Here is a 21,623-nt window from a genome sequence, read left to right on the forward strand (position 1 = left end):
AAACAACCTTCTTTTGCCAATTCAATCGCTGATTACATAATTTGCACATTAAAATTTCACTATAACTGAAATAAAAGTATTCATCCTCATAATTTTCGGCCCGGTGCTTTATAGATACTTTCGATGTCACCATCTTAAAGCACTGTACTGTAAGCATTATCTTGACGCATTCAAAGCAAATGAAAGAAACGAAAGCAGGAAGGTCTGACAAAGCAAGGTCGGCGGAATTCCGCTCCATCTCTACGCGTAAGAGCGTAATCGAACTTGCGACGAAGTAACTCAGAACGGTTGGTGGGAGGGTTACTTATCTGTTCGCGTTCCAGAGTGCCAGAAATTCAAAGGGTGCAGAACTCGTCCATTTAGGTGTCCAGAATAAAAATAAGTAGTTAAATAAACAAACAAATAAATAGACAGACAGATAGATAGATTAGGGTTACCAGACGTCCTAGTTTTCTCGGACATGTCCTAGTTCTTAATGTGTCCGGGGGATTTTCTATTAAAATTGCATTTATAAAACGCATCACATCCGAGAATCGTTATGTCTTAACTAGGATAAAATTGTGATTTTTTTTAGGGATGGAGAAGTTGGTATCACTGAATGACCGAAATGTTTACAATGGTCTCTAGTATCTCGCGAGTTTAAAATATCGAAATGAGCGATTGATTGATTTCTGGAGTCTCGCTGCGTGACGTTCCTTTGTTTTGTAAGTGACGCGGCATGCGGAGGAGGAGGTTATTCGTCACAGCAGCCCACGTGACAGTCTACGTGTTTAAGGCAAGGAGGTAAATATTTATTTTTTTTTATAAATACAAATTTAATTTCGGGCCTACTAATTATAAATTTGATTTGTTTTTAGAATTAAAGATGTCGAAGCGGAAATGTTGCTTCACAAATGAACTAAAAAGTAAATATCCCAGCTTCATTTTGCGGCTTGGAGGACAGTTCGATTCTTAGTCTACACAACGATTTTTTTGTCTAAATAACGTTGAAATAGCTAAGTAACGTTGAAATAGAGTTTTACAAAGTCCTGAGATTAAGTGTTAATGATCGCAAACAATACAAAATTACAAGTTATAATATTATAAACGTTAATCTAATGAATGCATTTATACACACACATATACAATGTAAATGCATATATATTAAAAACTAACAATTAAAATGAAATTAAAAAAATATATATAATAATAGACAAACTTTTACAAAGTTTAGAGTCCTTAGGCTATGTCATTTGTTGAGTAATTATTACAATATTTTATTAATAGCTTTCCCATATGTGTAAGAAATGCACTCACACAAAACAATTTTTGTTAAAAGTTTGGCTTTGGATTATTTCATTCTCACACCTTCAGTTAATTTTAACTATTTTATCTACGTGTTTGCAATAGTGTTTAATTTAGTATGCATTCAATTTTATTTATGTTATGATTGAATGGAAAAGCACTGTTGCAGTTATTGACTAATTACATATATTAATACTAATTATTAAATGCATCTGTTAAGTAACCAACTGCAGTATCTTTTGCAAAATCTTGAATGTTTAAGTTGTCAATAATATTTCTGTACTATATACTATAATACGTTAAAAGAATTTGCAATAGATTTGGGATCCTCTACTTTATAATCATTGGTTTTAATGAAAAAATATTTTCTTTCTTAGGATATCTACAAGTTTAAATTTAATAATATTCCGAATAGGTTTAATTGCATTATCTGAATTTTGTACTTTTCTATTCAAATATATTCTATTTCCCGCTTTCATAATTTTTGATAAATTACACTATACTCCTTGCAGTATTTAAGAACATGAGGATCATTACATTGCAACTCATTACATATAGATTCTTCTTTTTAATACATGAGATTTTGAAGTCCTTGCGTTATCTACATGTTTTTACTTTTGAATTTTTTCACAACATTGAGTGGAGAACATACACTGAAGTAATTATGAAATTAAGTGAAAAATGCAATACATTAACTCTTAATATCAGTAGTACCAGTATCATATACGTTTTTCCAAGATTCATTTTGTAGACATAAATGTAAATAATCACTAGATACAGCATTTACGATCCTTTCATAGTTTTTAATTAATATTTTGAAATTGTTCAGTGACATTGGAAACATTTAGGATTTGTTTATCATGTTCAGACAAGCTATTGATTATAGGTTCTGTCGAATAGGAATTCAGTCTAATTCTGTGTACGAAACATTTATCAATGGCTGTGCTACTTCAGCTTAAATTTAATTTGATTAGTTTCGCAACAATTGGACTTCCTGTTATATCCTGTTATTTAGATATTTAATTTAGGGTTGATTTATTAACTCTTACTATGCAAGATGCCTCTTATTTCAATAATTCTATATCACGTTAAATAGTCATTGTCTACACTAAAGTATTATCGTCAGCCCTCATTTCTCATCATAATGGCGAACCGACGTGACATGAGACAGTGAGTTATAGCTCTAGTTGAGGCTGGATATGGGGCTAGATCTGCTGGCCATTTGATTGGTGTTCCTGGAAGTACAGCCGCGAGGTGGGTTATCGTTACCAAAATTTAGGGGAGGTCGAAAATCGCCCTATTCATGGGCGTCCGCGGATTTCTTCATTGGAAGAGGATGTTCTCTTATTTGAGACATTTCGACAGGACCCCTTTCTGATTGCTAACGAAATAAGAGCAGTATCTTACTTTCCCGGCTCTTCACAGACTATGATCAGCAGGTTGAGGAACCGCGGTATTAGGAGCTGGAGGGCTGCGCAAATGGAAATATTGGGGGAAGTACAAGCTGTCGACCGTCTTGCCTTTGCTACCAATTGAGTGGATTTCGATTGGAGAAATGTAATTTTCTCCGACGAAACAACCATCTCGAGTGATTACGAAGGTCCTGTCCATGTCTATCGTGAGGATGGTCTCCGACATGACCAGCGCTATGTGCACCGACGTGAAAGATCGGGGCGCTTTAGCATATCGTGTTGGGGGTGGATGTCTTACAATGGACCTGGCGTTATAGAACGCATCTATGGCCGGTTTAATGCGGGAACTTACAAGCACATTCTGGAAAATATATTCCTTCCCTCCGCCCAAGAACGTTTTCCTGAAGGAACATTGCTCTTCCAGCAGGATAACCATCCCGTGCCCTATGCTGCAAGCATTCAAAGATGGTTTCAAAGGGGACCCGAGATCGAAATCATTAATTGGCCTCCGAAGTCACCTGATTTGAATGTCATCGAAAATTTATGGGCGGAATTGAAAAAGAGAAGGATAGCTCCTATGCCCACCAAAGCCCTCGAAATCGAGACGAATTGTGGGATCAAGTTGTTGACACCTGGGAAGATCTCGCCGGGGATCAGAACTTATTCCACAATCTCGTGACATCCATGCCGGATCGACTTAGAGCTGTACTAGAAGCTGATGGCATGTGGACAAGATTTTAAGTTAACAGGTCTCTTTTTGTTTCTTATGATTTTTGTTTGAGGAAGAATACTTTTAACTTCCAGGTAAGTTTTATTTTTTTTGACGAGGTTCGGCCAACTTGTAAAACCCAGAAATTGGGCATAAATTATTCCATATTTTTCGACAAATTAGACAGTCGAGGAACTCTGAACATATTAATTACACCTCAATAAAAAAAAGTTTTACCCGGGATCGAACACGAGACGTTTTGGTTATACAGTGGAACCAACACGCTACTATATGAGCTACCAAGACAAGACAGTGACAGCAGCAGTCCAGAATGTAGATCCCTTAGCAGACATTTGCCATTCGGTACAGTGAAGCAATGATATTTTGTGACTCGAGCTATGTTGTGAAATCCTGGCCTTAAATGGCAGTCTTCTTCGTGATCCTTATTCTGCTCCTTGTCCTTGTTGTGGTCCTTGTAACAATTCTTGTACTATTTATCATGGTATGTATTGTTACGTCGATATCGAGTGAACTGCGCTGTAGAACTTTAACTTCCGACGAGCAAGAATCGTCTCATTCTTTTTAAGGATAACTGTACATGGTGTATCCCTCAAATTATTCAGAATTTCCGAATGGTGCTCTTCATTTATTTGTAAACAGGGTTTCAGGGAAGATGCACAGCTATGACCAGTGATCTTTATTAATTCTTGTTCTTGAATGCCAATGCGAGTCATATTTGAAAGTGCTGTGCATCGACTGGAGTGGTTTGTAATTTTCTGTTTTTTGACGTTCAGACCAGTCCAGTTTGAAATGTTGGCAAACAAAGAAACAAATGCTAGGGTAGTGATAAAAATAAACAAATGCTAGGGATGCGATAAAATTAAACAAATGCTAGGGACGCGATAAAATTGTGCGATAAGCAGCCATGATTGGTTGAAAGACGTCCTTTCGTACCGTTTTATTGGTCAAAAGTAGTGTGACGTAGTAATCTGCACATTATTATTCTGTCAAATGGTATGCACTGTCCTGAAAAACTTGACTTGAGCAGCTGTGATATGATTCATTCCACCAAAAACTTTCTTCTGTCATTGCATTTCTGATACCTGAATCCCATATCCATTATATTCATTATTCAGACCGAGTCCTTCCATCATCGTTTTCTCTGCAGCTGGATATTTACTGTCTCATACCTTTAAAATATCTTGCGCCCCAATACATTTTTGTCGAAATCATCTAAATTGGAGACATATTTTCTCTCATTTTGCTTAATTGCCGGGATAAGAATTTGACAATACCGGAATATTCATCACTCTTATCCACTTCACCTGCAATCTGCTACACAGTCCGAATACTGATACTACAGGCTGCTGTTCTTCTGGACACTTGGCAATGTTGATCACTGGTAGACCAGTTTCTGCCACATGGCACACAAGCCTCCTCGTTTGACTTTTCAGGACTTCTCTCTTGAAATTTCCTTCAGCCACCATTAAACTATTACTGCATAACACTAACAGTATGATACTGTCATAACTTAACACAAAACTAACTATAATATAATAGGAAAATAGAAAAACAATAGAATAAACCGCTGCACGAGTGAACTTTCCAGTGGAAGAATAGAAGTTGGACTGAATATGATTGGTTCTTATGGAGCACGTGACTACTTTGTTGCTATGGCATACTCACAGTCGCATGCATTCTTATGTGGCAAGGATAATAGTAGAGTTTAATAAATATAATAAAGGGAAAAACGGAAATAATTTAAGTGTATTTACTATCTTAAAAAATACATGGGTTTAATGAAAACTATATATATTTTACTATGTTTTTGTTTATTATAAAAATATAACACTACTGCTATCAATTTATTGAAGAATGAAGAACAAGATACTCAAATCAAATACAAACAGGGAGTATGAATTAAAAATCAACTCTTCTTACATACATATGAGATTATGTCAGTTCAATTTTAAATTATTCAAACGAATTCTGCACATTATTTCCTTAAACAATATTTCCTCTCAGTGCTAATTAATATTAACAACCCGAAACTCTAAACAGCATAACATTCTAAACATAATATGCAACTAAAAACTCACGCTTATATCATTCGCTTCACTTGCCACTATGTTCCTGTGGTATTAATTTTTCTCACACATATTCTCTCATTTGCTATCAAGTACAAAATTAGTCTTGCTTCCTGAGAAAAATTTTCAGTTTACCTGGAACAGAGAAAAACACAGACATTATTGGAGTAAAAATAATTGATTCAGGAAACACCAGTGGCGGCTTGTGATTTGAAAATATGGTGGTGCACAATGGGTATCCAAGAGAAGTTAAACATACTTCAAAGTTTAAAACCGTGTATACCTGAGGGCGTATACATATAAAGCTAATTTATATGCAATTAATAAGTAAAATTACTAAATACAAGCATACCTATTTATACAGAAAGTCCAAAAGTGGAAGGGTTGTGGGCGGAACTCTCTATATTGCAATTTACCCTCATGAAAAACATTTGAGTACAGAATCGTCATCAGAATGCTACCAAGTACCAAGTGCAACGTTTTCGTTCATAAAATTCAAATGCAGCTTTCGTAGACTGTCGGGAGTTAGCAGCACTTATTGTCAGAACGATAACTCTTAGAACTTTAAAGAAAAATACAAGCTCCTTTATGTATTGTGCCATTTGTGTGCATGTAGATTGAGAGAGTAATATGCGAAATATGCGACTGTTCGTTGCACAAGCCGAATGAATACATTTTTCATGCTCATTACTTCGGACAAATGTCTAGTTGAAACAGATACTTTCCCAGTGAATTTAGTTTCTTCTGCACTGACGTTGATGTCCATGCCAGGGAGTGCGACAAACCGTTCTCAATGAGGAAAGCAATAGACCACGCCTCTAACCCCCCTGTCCCCGCATTAGCCGAACATCTCTATAAACTACCTTTCCTAGGTTTTCAACATCTTTGCAAACCAAGAGGCTCGGAGGCTCCTGCAGACATACAAAACAAGATGCCAGCTGCAGACAGTCATGAATTAAAATTGTAAAATAAAATTACATTTTTAATAATAACAAAGCCGGAAGATTAGGAACATTACTGGGGAGTGTACAAACCTGCAACCCCTTTGAGAAGCCACCACTGGAAAACACTAAACACGAATATACTAGAAAATTACAAAACATCAATTAATCAGTTGTTGGTTGTCCAGCATTGTTCTTCGGAGTTCCTTTATCAGGAATCAGGAATGGAGAGCCATTTATGTTTGTCAAGTTCAGGTTATTTGATAATTCAAGGAAGTGTGAACAGTTCCACGTTTTCACTATAATCAATGTCTATGTTTTGGGGATCATTTTTCAAATAATTTTTCCATGTACAAGTTTCAGTTTTTGTTATAAGTGTAGGAATAGCTTTTACAAACAAGATTAAATAGGAATTGCTTCATAAAGAAAGGGCATCAGTCACATTTTTTTCGAAATTGAATTAACATTGAATTTCCCATCTTGAATGTTCAACGCATCGTTTTATCAAGAAAGGAAGTCAGTTCAACGTTTCCTTCATTGTTATATTGTGATTGGAATGTGAGCATTTTGTAAAGGAAGGGCATCGATTCGGACATCTCCCACAACTTAGCTAAAGTGGACTGATGCCCTTTCTTTATGAAGCAATTCATATATGGGGTGTGTACACATGTGAAATATTGATTGTAATTTTACAGTTTTAGTTTCACCTGCCACCTGCTCAAACGCACCCGATGGCTGCTTTTACTGCCTGCTCATAAGACCATTTTAACAATGCTTTCACTGAAATAGTGTATATCCAAATTCCAATGGTAGGTGCAGCACCAACCAGCTCATCTGTATGTGTGCTTCAAACTATAAAAAAAAACGTTGTTCTACCTACTTTGTGTCAGTGTGACATAATGAAGTGGGTTACAAATAATAATCATCAGAAACTTGTGTTAGAAATCTTGTGAATAAATTCGTGAAACCTCGACTTAGTAATGTAGAAAGTTCTACACAGAAAAAAGTTGTCCAGTTTTCTTGTTTGAAGAAACCCCTTTTTTGGAAAGTACTGAAGCTGTAATTTTCTGGGGCACTCATTCATTTTTTTTTATTGAACTGCTTAGTTGGAAGAGTCCCTAACTGAAAAGTTCATACATTTATTTGTAAATCACCAAAAACTGGCAGCACATGAACAGATCATGGTCTCCTGCAGTTTTTTTAAAAACAAAAATATTTAATTAACCTTACAAGTCCCATAAAATGTCCTCCTAGTAGTTAATTTGCAAGTTTAGTTTGAAAACTGTTCTTAATTCTGCCACATACGAGTTTTATAACTGACCAGCTCATTGACTTTCATATTTTAAATTTTGTTTATGCACGTCTAGTTGTATTTCCTTTTGTTTCAAGAGCAAGAAATATAATGGATTAACGATGCTATTAGAGTTGCAAAACAAAGTAATATTTTAATTACACAATACAAATTTAAAGCATAAGACCTATGTCCACAAGCGACTTCAAAGGCTGTTAGGAGCTTCCATCTAGTGCAGACCAGGACAGGATACAGCACTGTGACATCACCTCTCTCCGCTCTGCCGTCTCGCATTCGACATCTGTGCAGGGTCTGTGAAATGTGGTCAGCAGTTTGCAGGGAGGGTGGAGAGGGTATTTGGCGTGCAGGTAGCCGTGATATAGGCGATAAATAAAAGTGATCTGCGTTCATAACACAGTTTAATGCCTGGATATCCCAATGGTAATGTTAACTCAATTGCACATCTTGTGTACTGATTATAAATAATTCAATTTCTGCTCTATTATGCGAAAATCAATCTGTAGCAAAGACAGTCTCATATGCTGGACACTTTCCTGTATCTAATAGTCACGTAGTATTTCATTTCAGTTAATTTGGCGAAACAAATATATACTAAAATAATACAAGTTTTTATTATGCACGTTCATTTGTACGTCAAGATATTCTTTATTTACAATGACTGCAATCACACAACGTGTTTAAAAATAATTAGAAATAATGAAACCTTTGCTGTATTTTATGAAAAAATACATACAAACTACATTTTCTTTTCTCTGTAATTTGGAAGATGGCACAGAATGATTAATTATGTTGACATTTTTTCTGCATTTTTTGTTTCTTTTTTCTTTAACTAATTTATCAATATTGGAACACAATGTCTGGGCAATATATAATTAAGACTGTATGTTAGGTTGTGATCTGACAAGATACTTCTTGATTTAGATTTAGCAAGTTTCATAACAGAAAAAATTGTTCGCATACAACCATACGAACCAAACATACATAATACCTGTGCAGCAAATGCATACAATCACGGGAATTTGGCTTGGTAGAAATTCCTGTTAAAGTCAACCAAGTCCTTGTGTTTATATTTGTCCTTCAACAAATCGTCACATTGTAAATTTAACAGTTCCAATTGGTACCTGCTAGGAACATCTTTGACATCTGGGGAATAAGGGGTTGCAAAGAGCTGAAATATAGTAGAAACGGTTCTACATCTTGAAACTTCGACTCAACTGGCGAAGAAGATCTTGTAGAATTTGAGCATATTCTTATGAAAGACTAATGTCCGGATCATGCACTTGCGATAATTTTGAAAAATGCACAGTTTCCAGCCAGCAGTTGATTTATCCATAGAGCCAATGACAATTTCAACGCTTCAACTTTATAATATATATCTGTTATGATGAGATCCTTGCCCTGAAGTAAGGTATTTAAATCATTTAACTGATCTATTAAATCCGCATGGAAAGCCAAGTCACAAATTCAGGTTTTTTCTTGCAACTCGGGGACAGGCTGATTTAGACTAGTCATGAATAATGCTATTTCTTCTCTTAACTCAAAGAAACGCCGTTTATGTAGGCAACTTTGCATTACGATGCTCTCACCTGACATCACACGAAATGAGGGATGTGCTCTTCCTCCACGAACGTCACACAGTCTGAAACTGTCTTCCGCTGATCTAGTGGCAATTTTTTCCTATTCATGTTATGTTTGACCACTGAATAAGCAGGCAGTATAAGCAGCCATCGGATGCTGTGTGTTGTGATTCAGTCATTGAGCAGTACAGGATGAGACAGCAGTCCCCTGATATCTTCTGCTCGTCCTGTACTGCTCAATGACTGAATCACAATCATGTGAAAGCCGACTTCGTAGAACTGATTATAAACAGAAGACACACGATATCAGGGGACTGCAGAAGTCGCCCTCAGCCCATCTTGTTGCGTACCGTGAAGCGGGAGATTTTAAATCGAATCGATCTTCAAACTTATTTTGCATCGAAATTATACATTTCCGGACATGGGTTCCCAAACAAAACTTTATCTATTTAGTCCCCTCTACAACCCCTAGAAGTTTGTAATAGGAATTATGAAACACCCTATATATATAGTGTGTGTGTGTGTGTGTGTGTGTGCGTGTGTACAGTTTATCTTTCTACACTCAAGGAAGGTAGAAAGTTAAAATATATACATATATACATGCACAGGGGTAGGCAAATCCCGGGCACCAGGTCACCCTATGGCACCAAAAACCTTGTAGGTGGCACCTGAGTTTTCTGAGTTCAAATTCTTTCGAGACTTCAATTTCTTCTATCTCACTAATATATAATGTTAACAAAAGCAGTCTTAAGAAGTTCGATTGTGTAATGTGTTCTATTAATTAATTATAACATTGTTTAATATATTTTGGTAAATGTATCCTTATCTTAGCTCGAATGGTTTAAAATGTGATGATGGCTCCTGAAGAAAAAGGGGCTAGCACCTGAAAATTGTGTTTTGTCTATCCTCCTCTATGTGTGTGTGTGCGCGCGTGCGTATGTGGACGTGTATGTAGAGATAGAAAGGATGATTTTCAATTACCAACTTCAATATTGAATGATTATATAACTCTTGTCATACTTACTTGGCCGATGCTCCACACCTCACTAATTGCCTGTCCAATATTCATCTAATGGATTAAACTTCTCGATCTCCTCCTAAAAAAGTTACATATAATGATAAAGATCTTTATCAAAATACTACTAATTAGTAATTTATGACACAGAAAATATAATAAAACCCCTTTTCAACAAATCTCTATGGAACTAATTATTTTTCCTTAAATGTTATTTTTCTTAAAAGGGAGTTTTCACTTAATGTAAGCAAGGAAGCGCTAAAAGCAGAAATTGAAACATCCTTGGACCATTTAACTATTTTATATTTACAGTTTCTTCATACCCATTAAATGAATTAATTAATCAAATGCTCAGAACATTGGAGTTCTCCATTTGTTTTCTGATATGTCAGTAAATATGAGGGGGGGGATCAAAAAGTAATACACAACAACTTTGTGTGGCAATGTATTTAATAGGTAAGCAAAACGAAATAATCAGAAAAAAGCTACAGGTTTTACCTATTTTTCAACATAGGAACCAAGTCTCTGAACACATTTCCCCCATCGTGACACCAGATTCAGTACATCTTGTTCATAAAACTTCCTTTTCTGGGTGTATAACCACTTGTACATGACTGATTTCACTTCTTCATCCGAACCAAAGCATTAGCCACCTAGGACTTTTTTCATTGGGCCAAAGAGGCGAAACTCAGACAGTGTGAGGTCTGGACTGTAGGGTGGATGACTGCCACCTTAATGCCTCTGGCATTGGGTGGAGTTGCAGCGGTCATTGGTTGGCCGGAACGTGTTTTGTCAGTAAGATTTACTTGGACCTCTTCGAAGAATCTGCACCACCTGGAGATGTTGCTATGGTCCAGACAATCAGCATCATACACCTTCAACATTTCCCTGAGGATTTCACTTGAGCTTTTTTGTTTTGCTCAGAAAAAACGGACTACACTTCACTGTTCTTCACAAGTAGACGATGCTAGCATACATTCCATCTTCACTCAGTAGTTACCGCTCGTTCCGCCAGGGTGACACCTACTCAAGCCATTGCTGTCTGTAGTGCAAGATTCAAACTAAATAGGCTAACTGCCAACTTTGAACATCCTAACCAAAATAATATATTATAAAGAAATTGTTGTGCGTTACTTTCCAATCCTCCCTAGTATATGTGATGTTATTGACACTTTTATTTGAAATGTTGTAGTGTAGTATCTGCTGCAAGTTCATAGCTGAATCTTCTTCTCTGCAGAGAATACATTCTGGTGACATATAAATTCCAATTCTAAAGAGATGCGCTGCCAAACAATCATATCCAATTACTAGTCTGAAGACGGCCCCTACTGTTCTTCTTGGAGAATTAGGAATCAAATTTATAGTTTTAAAAATTTGCAAAGAGATTTATTGTCACTATCATTATCATTTAATCACTGATTAGCTATTAAGTTATTTAAATTAATAAATAACGACTTCACTGTGTTAACATTTTAAATAATGATGTCATTGTATCCGAATGACTAGTTTCGATGTTATTTTCAGCATCTGTTGAATCCTAGTCCGTGGTTTCTGAATAATGCAAAATTTCAGAATGAAATCTTTTTTGGATTATGGTTCCTTTCCTTGTAAAAAAAAGTCTGCATTTTCAATTCCTTTCAATACACAAGAAGGTGTCCACTGTGAAGCAACTATTTTGTCTGTTTTTGTAGAAACATAATTTTGGTATAGATTTCTCTCACTCTGTTAATGAAACATTAGCCTGAATTGCATATTTTGAATCACAAAACATGCTACTTTGAAAAATGAATTTGTTCTGTAAATTAATTAATGTACACTGGTATCAATAGCTTCTAATTCACAATCGTAGTGTATAGTGTGTTTTCCTGCTGTAAGGTGAAGAAAAAAATATCACAATAAGTATCCCCTCCAGCAATATTATTTTGCTGCAGAGATTCATGTGTGCAAATGTGTAACCACTATGATTTTGGATATCTATAGTTTCTAATGCTTGCAATTTCATTATTTCTGTATTCATATTCCTTTTTCTTTATATTTTACGACAGTTCAAGATTATATTCCAAATAAATGTATTCAAGTGAGGATCGTGGTGTTAACAATTTTTTTGGAATAGATGTAGTATTTTAATCCATTTGTTTTTTATTTTCATATAAAATAGGATCATTTTCTGTAATAATTTGCATGACTTACTGTCCAGTGATTATTCTTTGATCTTGGACAGTTTCTAATTCTTGCAACCATGTTGCAGATGTAGTAAGTGCTTTGCTTCTGTATAACAATGGAGGTTTAATAAATATATAATCTAATTCTGAATATATGAGGGGCAGTCAAATGAAAATGGGTAATCATCCGTATATCTCATGGCGGGTAAGTTGGTACCACTGGAATTTGATTGCTGAACTGACATCTGGTAGTGACTCGCGAAAGCACAGTTACAACCTCTGTTTACACACTAGTCGTTCGTTTATACTGCTGGAAGTGAGGTTAGAGATACGTGTGTTCGTCCAGCATCACTAATGGAGGCAGGTAAAGAAGAACAGCAAGATCTAGTGCGATTTTTTACTGCTAAAGGAGTAAGAGGACGAGAAATCCACCATCACATGTCTGCTGTTTATGGCCAACACAGCATGTCATGTTCGCGTGTACTGGAATGGCACAAGAGATTCCAAGAGGGATGCATGTCACTGCAAGACAATGGTCACCCAGGACAGGCTCATCGTGCCATTACTCCTGCTGTTATTGCTGAGGTGATGGTCTGATATTGGGAAATCGACAGATCACTGTGGAAGAACTTCGTTGTATGGTGGGAATAAGTCACGGTTCCATACATGTCATTGCTACGAAGCACCTGCATTATTGAAAATCTGCGTGCAATGGGTTCCACATCAGTTGACGGAGGAACAAAAAACAAACAGAATGGCTGCTTCACTGAGTTACTTGCAATGATACCACGAGGAACGAGGAAGAGTATGCATTTCTGTCCCGTATTGTCACTGGGGACAAATCATGCTACCGCTAATTTGAACCGGAGAGCAAACAGCAGAGTCAAGAATGAAAACACATGAATTCTCCTCCACAGAAAAAGTTCAAAGCAATACACACAAATCCCGGCAAAAATCATGTTGACATTCTTCTTCGATTCTAGGGGGTCTCTCTTGTTGAATTTCTCGAGCATGAGGTCAAAATCAATGTACAGTGTTATGAAGAAACTTTACAGAAACTAGCCATGCCATTAAGTCTAAATGCCCTGGAATGCTATTGAACAGCGTTATTCTTCATGATAATGCTCGCCCACATACTGCCAACTCCGTGAGAAATACAATTCAAACATTTGGTTGGGAAATGCTTCAACACCCCCCCCCCCCACTTCCCTACAGCCCAGATCACTTCCCATGCGATTTTCACATCTTTGGAGAGCTGAAGAAAGACATTCATGGATTTCTTTTTGCATTGGACGAAAACGTGTGTGACTGGGTAAAGAACTGGTTCAGTAGACAGCCCACAAGCTTTTTCAGTAATGGGATTGATCGTCTTGTCTCGCAGTGGGAAAAATGTATAAACAGTTTTGAAGATTACTTTTGAGGCAATAAAGGTTCTATTATACTTTTTGGCATCTGACTCATTTTCATTTGACTGCCCCTCATATACCCATTAAATTTGGTATTAGCAAACACATTAACAATAAACTTTCTCAAACACACAATATATTTTCACAACAATAATATTGTTTAAGTATTGTAATTAAATTTACAATTTGAACACACAACAACTTTCTACAAACTTACTTTCAATTCAGATATAAAATGTATACTACTGTATCTAATAAATATCGCATATACCAGTACTATTGCTAGTGCCACACTGGTATGATCATACCTTGTAAAAAAGATTGATTACAAACATTTAGAATAGGTGGGAATTTTTCTAAAACAAGTTATGTATTAGCAAATACATTCAAATGTATTCTTCTTAGAAGAATTTTCTTTAAAGGAGGAATCAATTATATTATCTTATGGTAGTTCTCCCAGGACTTTCGAAATCACTCCTTAAAAGGGGAATGTTAAAATGAGGTTTTACTGTATCAGTATAATGTTTACAGCTAAGGAAAATACCGAATACCTTTACACCAATATGATTACATTTTATGCAATATGATCTTGTATTTTTTTGAAGACATACAATTTTCATTATTTCATGACAGATTAATATTAAATTAGTGGAAGAGCCTATATTGTAAACAACTGAAACATTACAAAGGGCAATCTTCGGTCAAAGTAATTCTGTATTTTGTTCACGAAGAAAGAGTAAAATACAGACTTTTTTCTATTCCATTTCCGATTATTCTTCAATTACTGGAGTGGACATGATGTTTATAGTAAACTTCAAAGTAACAAATTTGTGTTACATATCAACAAGTGGTAGAAATATTACATGTGACTATGAAGACAATCCTTAGGTTTGCCAGAAAAAAAAGAAAGCCTATGCTGGTAACCAAGATTCTTGGTTTTCTTGAACAACGATTTTCCTGTATACAGACTATACAAAACTAGAAGGATATTGACAGTTCTCTCTCTCAGACATGGAAGAGGAACAACATTGTGAAGCTGTGCAGTGTGGCTGATTATGCAGCCTGCCTGTTGTGTTGAAACTGAGCAGCTGATATGAACTCGTAAATTCATAAATTTGTATCATGCAGTACTCTTTGACTGGACTAATATAAATAATAATAATAATAATAATAATAATAATAATAATAATAATAATCTTATAGTGTAGGCTTTCACGGCCGGAGTCTATAGATCTAGATTCATTTTCCGGGCTGAGAGGCCGTGGTCTGTTGGTTGGTTTTCTACCAGACGTTTCGTCTGCAACTGCGGCAGACATCTTCAGTGGAGTGGTATCCGAGGTCGCAAAACTCTTCTCGGCATACCTGAGGCAACTGATCCTGTGGCCCATCATGGCCAATGAAAACTCTGATCAACAGGGCCAGGCGGGTAGCCGAGCCACAACACATCCAACAGGAGCTGAGCCATGTATCGACAGCACTCATGGCAAATGGCTACTCAAGGCCGGAGATAAAGAGAGCCATACGACCCAGAGTAACACCATCTATGTGGTCACAAGAATGAGCGACTAAGAAGGGCACGGTCTTCCTACCGTATTTAAAGAATGTGACAGACTGTATCAGCAGGGTACTGAAACGACATGAAGTGGAAACGACCTTCCTGCCGAGTAAGCAAATCCAGAGCATGCTGAGGTCATCCAAGGACAAACGAGATAAGCTGCTGTCCGCCGGAGTTTACAGGATTCCATGTTCGTGTGGGAAGGTCTACATCGGTACTACACAGCAGAGCGTCAGGACGAGACTGACAGAACACAATAGAAATTGCCGCCTAGGACATGTCGACAAATCGGCAGTGGCAGCACATGCCTATCAAGAGGGCGATCACAATATACGATTTAAGGACATGGACATCTTGAGCACGACGACACACTTCTTCTCCCATCTACATAGAGAAGCGATCGAAATCTATAAACATGACAACAACTTTAATCGCAAGGAAGAAGGCGTAAAGGTAAACAAATGTTGGTACCCGGTCCTACATAGAACAGATAAGCCACTACAACAGAAGGACGGAACCCAGAACAGGAGCAGTGAACAAAGCGGCGCGGACTGCAGCAACAACAGGCCTCGGTCTGCTAGTTGCACTATAAATATGCCCGCACAACCAGCCACAGGATCAGTTGCCTCAGGTACGCCGAGAAGAGTTTTGCGACCTCAGATACCACTCCACTGAAGACGTCTGCCGCAGTTGCAGACAAAACATCTGGTAGAAAACCAACCATCAGACCACAGCCTCTCAGCCCGGAAAATGAATCTAGATCAATAATAATAATAATAATAATAATAATAATAATAATATAATAATAATAAATGAAGAATGAATGTGAATATGGTACATAATGTGCAAGTGATATATATATATATATATATATATATAATACAAACCGTAATCAGGATTTCATGCTAATAAATTTAAAACTCTTCGTGCACCACACATAATCAGCCAATAATGCTTCATGGAGAAGTGTTCCCTATTGTAATGAACATATGGCGCTGATGTCTGATATACTGCCACTGTCCACACAACTCTCACTATCACTAAGAGAAATGTTAATCTCTTTCACACAGTTTTCAATTAATCCCTCCATTTCCCATGCTTCTTTTATAACATGTTCCATGCGGTTCACTACTTTATTCAAGTCTTCTGAATTGACATTTTCCACATCATCTAGTAATAGTTTTTCCACTTCTTTCACTGTACAACGAACATTGCTCGTAGCAACATGTCTTTTAATTTGGCCCATATGATTTCAATACAATTGAAGTGACAATGGTATGGTGGCAACTGGCTAACATTATGACCGTATTTCTTCATCACTTCGTCCGCTACATACTTTGGACACTGTGGTTTGTGTTGTGCTGCTAAATGTAGGAGTTATGCTTTCTTCATGTGCTTGTTGACAGATATTTTGTGTGAGGCAAACCAATGGGTGATTCCTTTCTACTGGCCATAGTCATGGAATGATGTGGAACATTGTCCATTACTACTGCCAACGGTCTCTCTATGTTCTTCAATAAGCACCTTTCGAACCATTCTTCGAATTTTATATGTTCATCTCCTCATGGTAGTCGACAGTTTTTGTTATCTAAAAACATGAAGGCAGTTTTCAACTAACCCTTTTGATGTTTCTGAATGCAGTACAATAATTCTCCCCTCCTTTCCAATAGGTACTGTCATCGTACTTTCCAGTGTGTCATCTGTCCCACCTTTACTTAGAGTGTGGCTGTCATTCAACTGTGTTTCATCCAGCCATACAACAGTAGAAAAATCCTTCTGCATCATGCCTCTCAAAAATTCACATCACCAGGTAACAATGTAAGTTCTCTCCAATAACACATGACCACTGCTTTTTTTACATTTAAAACATAAATTCTATATGATAGTGAGCAGGGAAGAAACACTGCCATGGAAGAGATCCACATCTCGTAGCAAAGTTCGCAGCTAGCTTTTTAAAATAAGATGCTCCTTCCATCAGTAATAAAAATATGTTGTTCAAATGCCTAGACATTTGTCAACGAAGTCCTTAGTCCTCTTGCACTCCAGTATTTTTGAGGTATAGAATCTTCTTTTTGCAGGGTTCTATATCTTCCTAAACATTCTAAGTTCATGGGTTCATTAGAAATGTATAACAATATCTCTACTAATAATAAAATTATAACCAAAAATTTTCTGGTAATTATCGCTTTTGCAAAAATAATTTGTGTAAACGAGTATAATTAACTATTCTGAGACAGAAAATCGCATTTTTTTAATTTTCGTTTGTATATCTATGTATTTGTTACCTTTTCACTCAAAAAATGGCTGAACCGATTTCTATGAAAATTGGTATGTAAGGTAAGTTAGTTCCCACTTAGATTTTAGGCATAATGTTATTCAAAATACTCTCTTAAAATGGGGGTTATAAGGAGGCCTGAAGTAAATAAATTGATTATCTAGCTTATTATTGATTTTTAGGATGTTACATAACAAAAGTTGCTACAAAGATCTTACCGATAACTTTTGTTCTGTGCAAAATTTTGATACAATATATAACGAGATATATGAGTTTTAAAATAATAATGCTTTTTATGTCAGTACCACCTGTCAGACTAATATACGAGTAATAAAGATAAAACAAATGACTTTGTATTTATCTAAGGCGGCCTTGCACAACAATTGGAAAATATTAATTTAACAACCCTTTTTATACAGATCTCATTGTATTCTATGACATTCATGTGTTTATCCATGACCATAACGAAAAACATGCCTTTACTAAATACTTTTGCGTTTGTAAAGTAGGCTTTTATTCAACATTACTTTATTCCACTAGTGAGATAAAGACTTTACCTCACAGTTTGAACTTTATCCCACAGTTCATTAGTATTTTCCTAGTACCTGGGCAACTATTACCCAAGAAGTTAATATATTAGTTACTAGATGTCACTACCTCTACTTCTTTATTACCATTTCTTAAATATACTTACACTCAATCTCTATTACGTCGTAACTTGTGCATTGCATTCATATCTAATATGTTTTTTTTTTTTTTTTTGTAATAATTTACCTTTTGGGATGCGAGGAAACTCGAACCTGCGAAGTTGGGTTTACAGGATTTTAAAACAACACGCGTTAGCCAACTGAGCTAAACAGACATGATGATAAACCACGTTTTAATATGCCTCTTAAGTTTACAGAAGTAAAATAAGAAATTATTTTAACCACATTAGTCCCATGAACACTTCTAAATAATACCTGAAACTTCAAAAAGACAAAAATACACGTTTAAAATGAAAAAAAAAAAATATATATATATATATATATATATATATATATATATATATATATATTAAAATTATATAGTTAATTATAATTTGTTATTTATCCAACGCCTTAGATATCATTCTTCACTAATCATGGCCTCCTACATCATAACCTACCTAGTACACGTATCGATTTTAAAATCCATGCCATGATATGTGATTATATGAGAACTTATTTTCAACATATTTTCTTTCATAAAACATAATTTTTCGTTATGGTCATGAATAAAATTACGTATGGTACTTGTGAGCGTGATCTTTATTGCAGTCATGTAACTTAAGCACTTGGCTAATGCCTCGTGCTTAAATCTTTCCACTCGTGCAATAAAGATGCACTTACCTCACAAGTACCATAAATAACTATTATCCAACGCCTTAGATACCATTCTTCACTAATCATGGCCTCCTACATCATAACCTATCTAGTACACATATCGATTCTAAAATCCATGCAATGATACGTGATTATATGAGGACTTATTTTCAACATATTTTCTTTTACAAAACATAATTTTTCGTTATGGTCATGGACAAAATTACGTATGGTACTTGTGAGCGTGATCTTTATTGCGCTCGTGTAATTTAAGTGCTCGGCTGACGCCTTGTGCTTAAATCTTTCCATTCGCGCAATAAAGATGCACTTACCTCACAAGTACCATAAATAACTATTATCTATACTAAATTCAATTATAAAAAGAGGGCGTTTGTGTTTTTATATGAGGCAATCTTAGAAAACTATTTAACCGATCTGGAAAGTTTTTTTCATCATTGGAAAGTATAGTTCCTTTAGATGGACATAGGCTTTATTCATTAGAGAAGTGAATTGAGGACAGGGCACAAACGCATCATAAGGAAGGACTAAAAGAGATTTTTAAGCACAGAAAACTTTATATACTGTTGAAACTAAAGGTGAATGAGCGATATGTAGTTAAATCTAATGCTATTTGAAGGAAATAAAATTTGATGTCTGATTTGCATTGTGTTTATGAACAAATGAAAGTCAGAGATGAAATAATTTTACAAATACACACACGGCACATATTTAGTATTAATTATTCAGTAAGATACCGGTACATATTTTTATTGCTTAATTACACACTTGAGTGAACTACGATAATGTATATTTAAACTTTATTTGGTCCACATCAAAGATTAATTTTTACTGCATTTTATTTTTTTGTCCATGGAACATAATCGAAATTTTACAAATATTGTCGTAAAAGACGAGTATTTTCCCTGGATCAAAATTAAAATACAAAGGAGTAAAAAACAGTATTTTACCTTGGAGCTCACTGGAGCTGTTCATTTTCTAGATCATCAATGTCATTTTACAAACTATCAAGAAATGGTGTTCTTGTGATCATCATTTACCCACATTTGTTTCCTATGGTTCTTAAAAAATAATATTTGTGTATCATGTCAACTTTAATGTCTTTTTATTTATGTAAACAAAGATGTGCAATGGGACCAACAGAAAAAAATTTCCTTCACACACAATCCAAGCTATATTCATATTGGTTTGGAGTGAATTGTTAAGGAATGTATTCAAGACTAAATTAGAAACATGTTAAAAGAATTATTCGTGCATAAAAACGATACCATGGTACCATGTAACGCCAAGATGAGAAGGCCACAACCTCTGAAAACCTCTACTGCACACCTTTCGTATTAATGTCTCTCACTGCAGCAAATAGACCGAGAATAGTTTTCACATCTATTCCTACAGATTTCCAACATGTTGAACATCATAATGAACAAGCCTTAGCCTTCAGTTTAACATAATTTTTAAACTATTTTAATCTTACAACTTTGGCACATTGCTTGCCATTTTAATATATTGTTTACATTATAACTATATTTACTGGAATGTTTTTTATTTGAATGTTATTTTAATACTATGTACGCCATTTAACTCCTAAAAAAAGCAAGCAAGATTAAACTTTTACTTGTGTCTTATATGTGTTTTGTATCTTTATATCTTTTTCACCTACGTTCAATTGTACTTGTTTATTAGTAAACTATAAAAAAAGTCGAAAATATTCGTGATGCTTATTAATATATTGTAATTTGATGTAACAGAATCTACTTCTGCTGCCTTAACCTGATAAGTGATTGACTGAAAATAAAAACCAACTATTTGATATTATTATCAATTATTTCAGTATGTTTTTCCTTCCGTGTGTGGTGTGGGAAGATGTCGAAGTTTCACCTTATTTTGTAATGAATATTACAAAATTGGATTGAATTCGGCGTAGCTCAGTGGTCAGAGCGGTTGGTACGTAGAACCAAGGACCCGGGTTCGATCCCTAGCGCCGGAACGAATTTTTCTCCTCAAATATTAATTGTCAATATCGCAGATATTATTCTGTAGGACAAATTAATAAATCTATAATATGCAAGTGTAGATGGCAGAGCAATGTGCTTTCACAATAGAGACCTATTTCAAGAATGATTTTTAAACTGCTACGCAGCATATATTCAGACGACACTTCAACTTTGGTCACCATGGAAAAGTGCCAGATGCTTGCACCATTGCAATGTGAGTTAGTTCCTTTAGAAACACAGCATCTGCCTGTAATCATAAAACAGGGCGGAGGGAAAGGACAGTACAAAAGACCTTTTCCAGTAAGTAATTTCTCGATATGATGACATCTTTTGACCATTCCGGTCCCGGATCTGACATCTGTCAACTTCTTCTCATGGGGTTTGGGGGTGCCTCAAGCAAGAAGTCTTCCAAACAAGTCCTATCACCAGCTTGGAATTGAAGAACCTTATCAGAGCTGCAGTCAACACTATCCCTGGCTATATATACGAAGGGAGTAATTGACAACTTCCAACATTGCTTGGAAGAATGTATG

The 21,623-nt window shown here is 35.8% G+C and overlaps 1 protein-coding gene across 5 annotated transcripts in view; it reads right to left on the reverse strand.

The window, feature by feature from the left end:
• Positions 1–4,258: 4,258 nt before the first annotated feature.
• The window catches only part of LOC138703179 (uncharacterized), a 141,868-nt gene continuing 124,503 nt past the window's right edge, over positions 4,259–21,623 (reverse strand). For 3 of the 5 annotated variants that reach the window (XM_069830854.1, XM_069830856.1, XM_069830853.1), the window contains 2 exons: positions 10,347–10,419; positions 4,259–5,627 (listed from right to left, as the gene is read on the reverse strand). The gene's annotated coding sequence lies outside the window, so the exon portion shown is untranslated. The remainder of the gene's footprint in view (positions 5,628–10,346; positions 10,420–21,623) is intronic. The other 2 variants (XM_069830852.1, XM_069830855.1) reach the window with 2 other exon arrangements.

The sequence above is a fragment of the Periplaneta americana genome, chromosome 7, assembly GCF_040183065.1.
Source record: "Periplaneta americana isolate PAMFEO1 chromosome 7, P.americana_PAMFEO1_priV1, whole genome shotgun sequence".
Lineage (NCBI taxonomy): Eukaryota > Metazoa > Arthropoda > Insecta > Blattodea > Blattidae > Periplaneta > Periplaneta americana.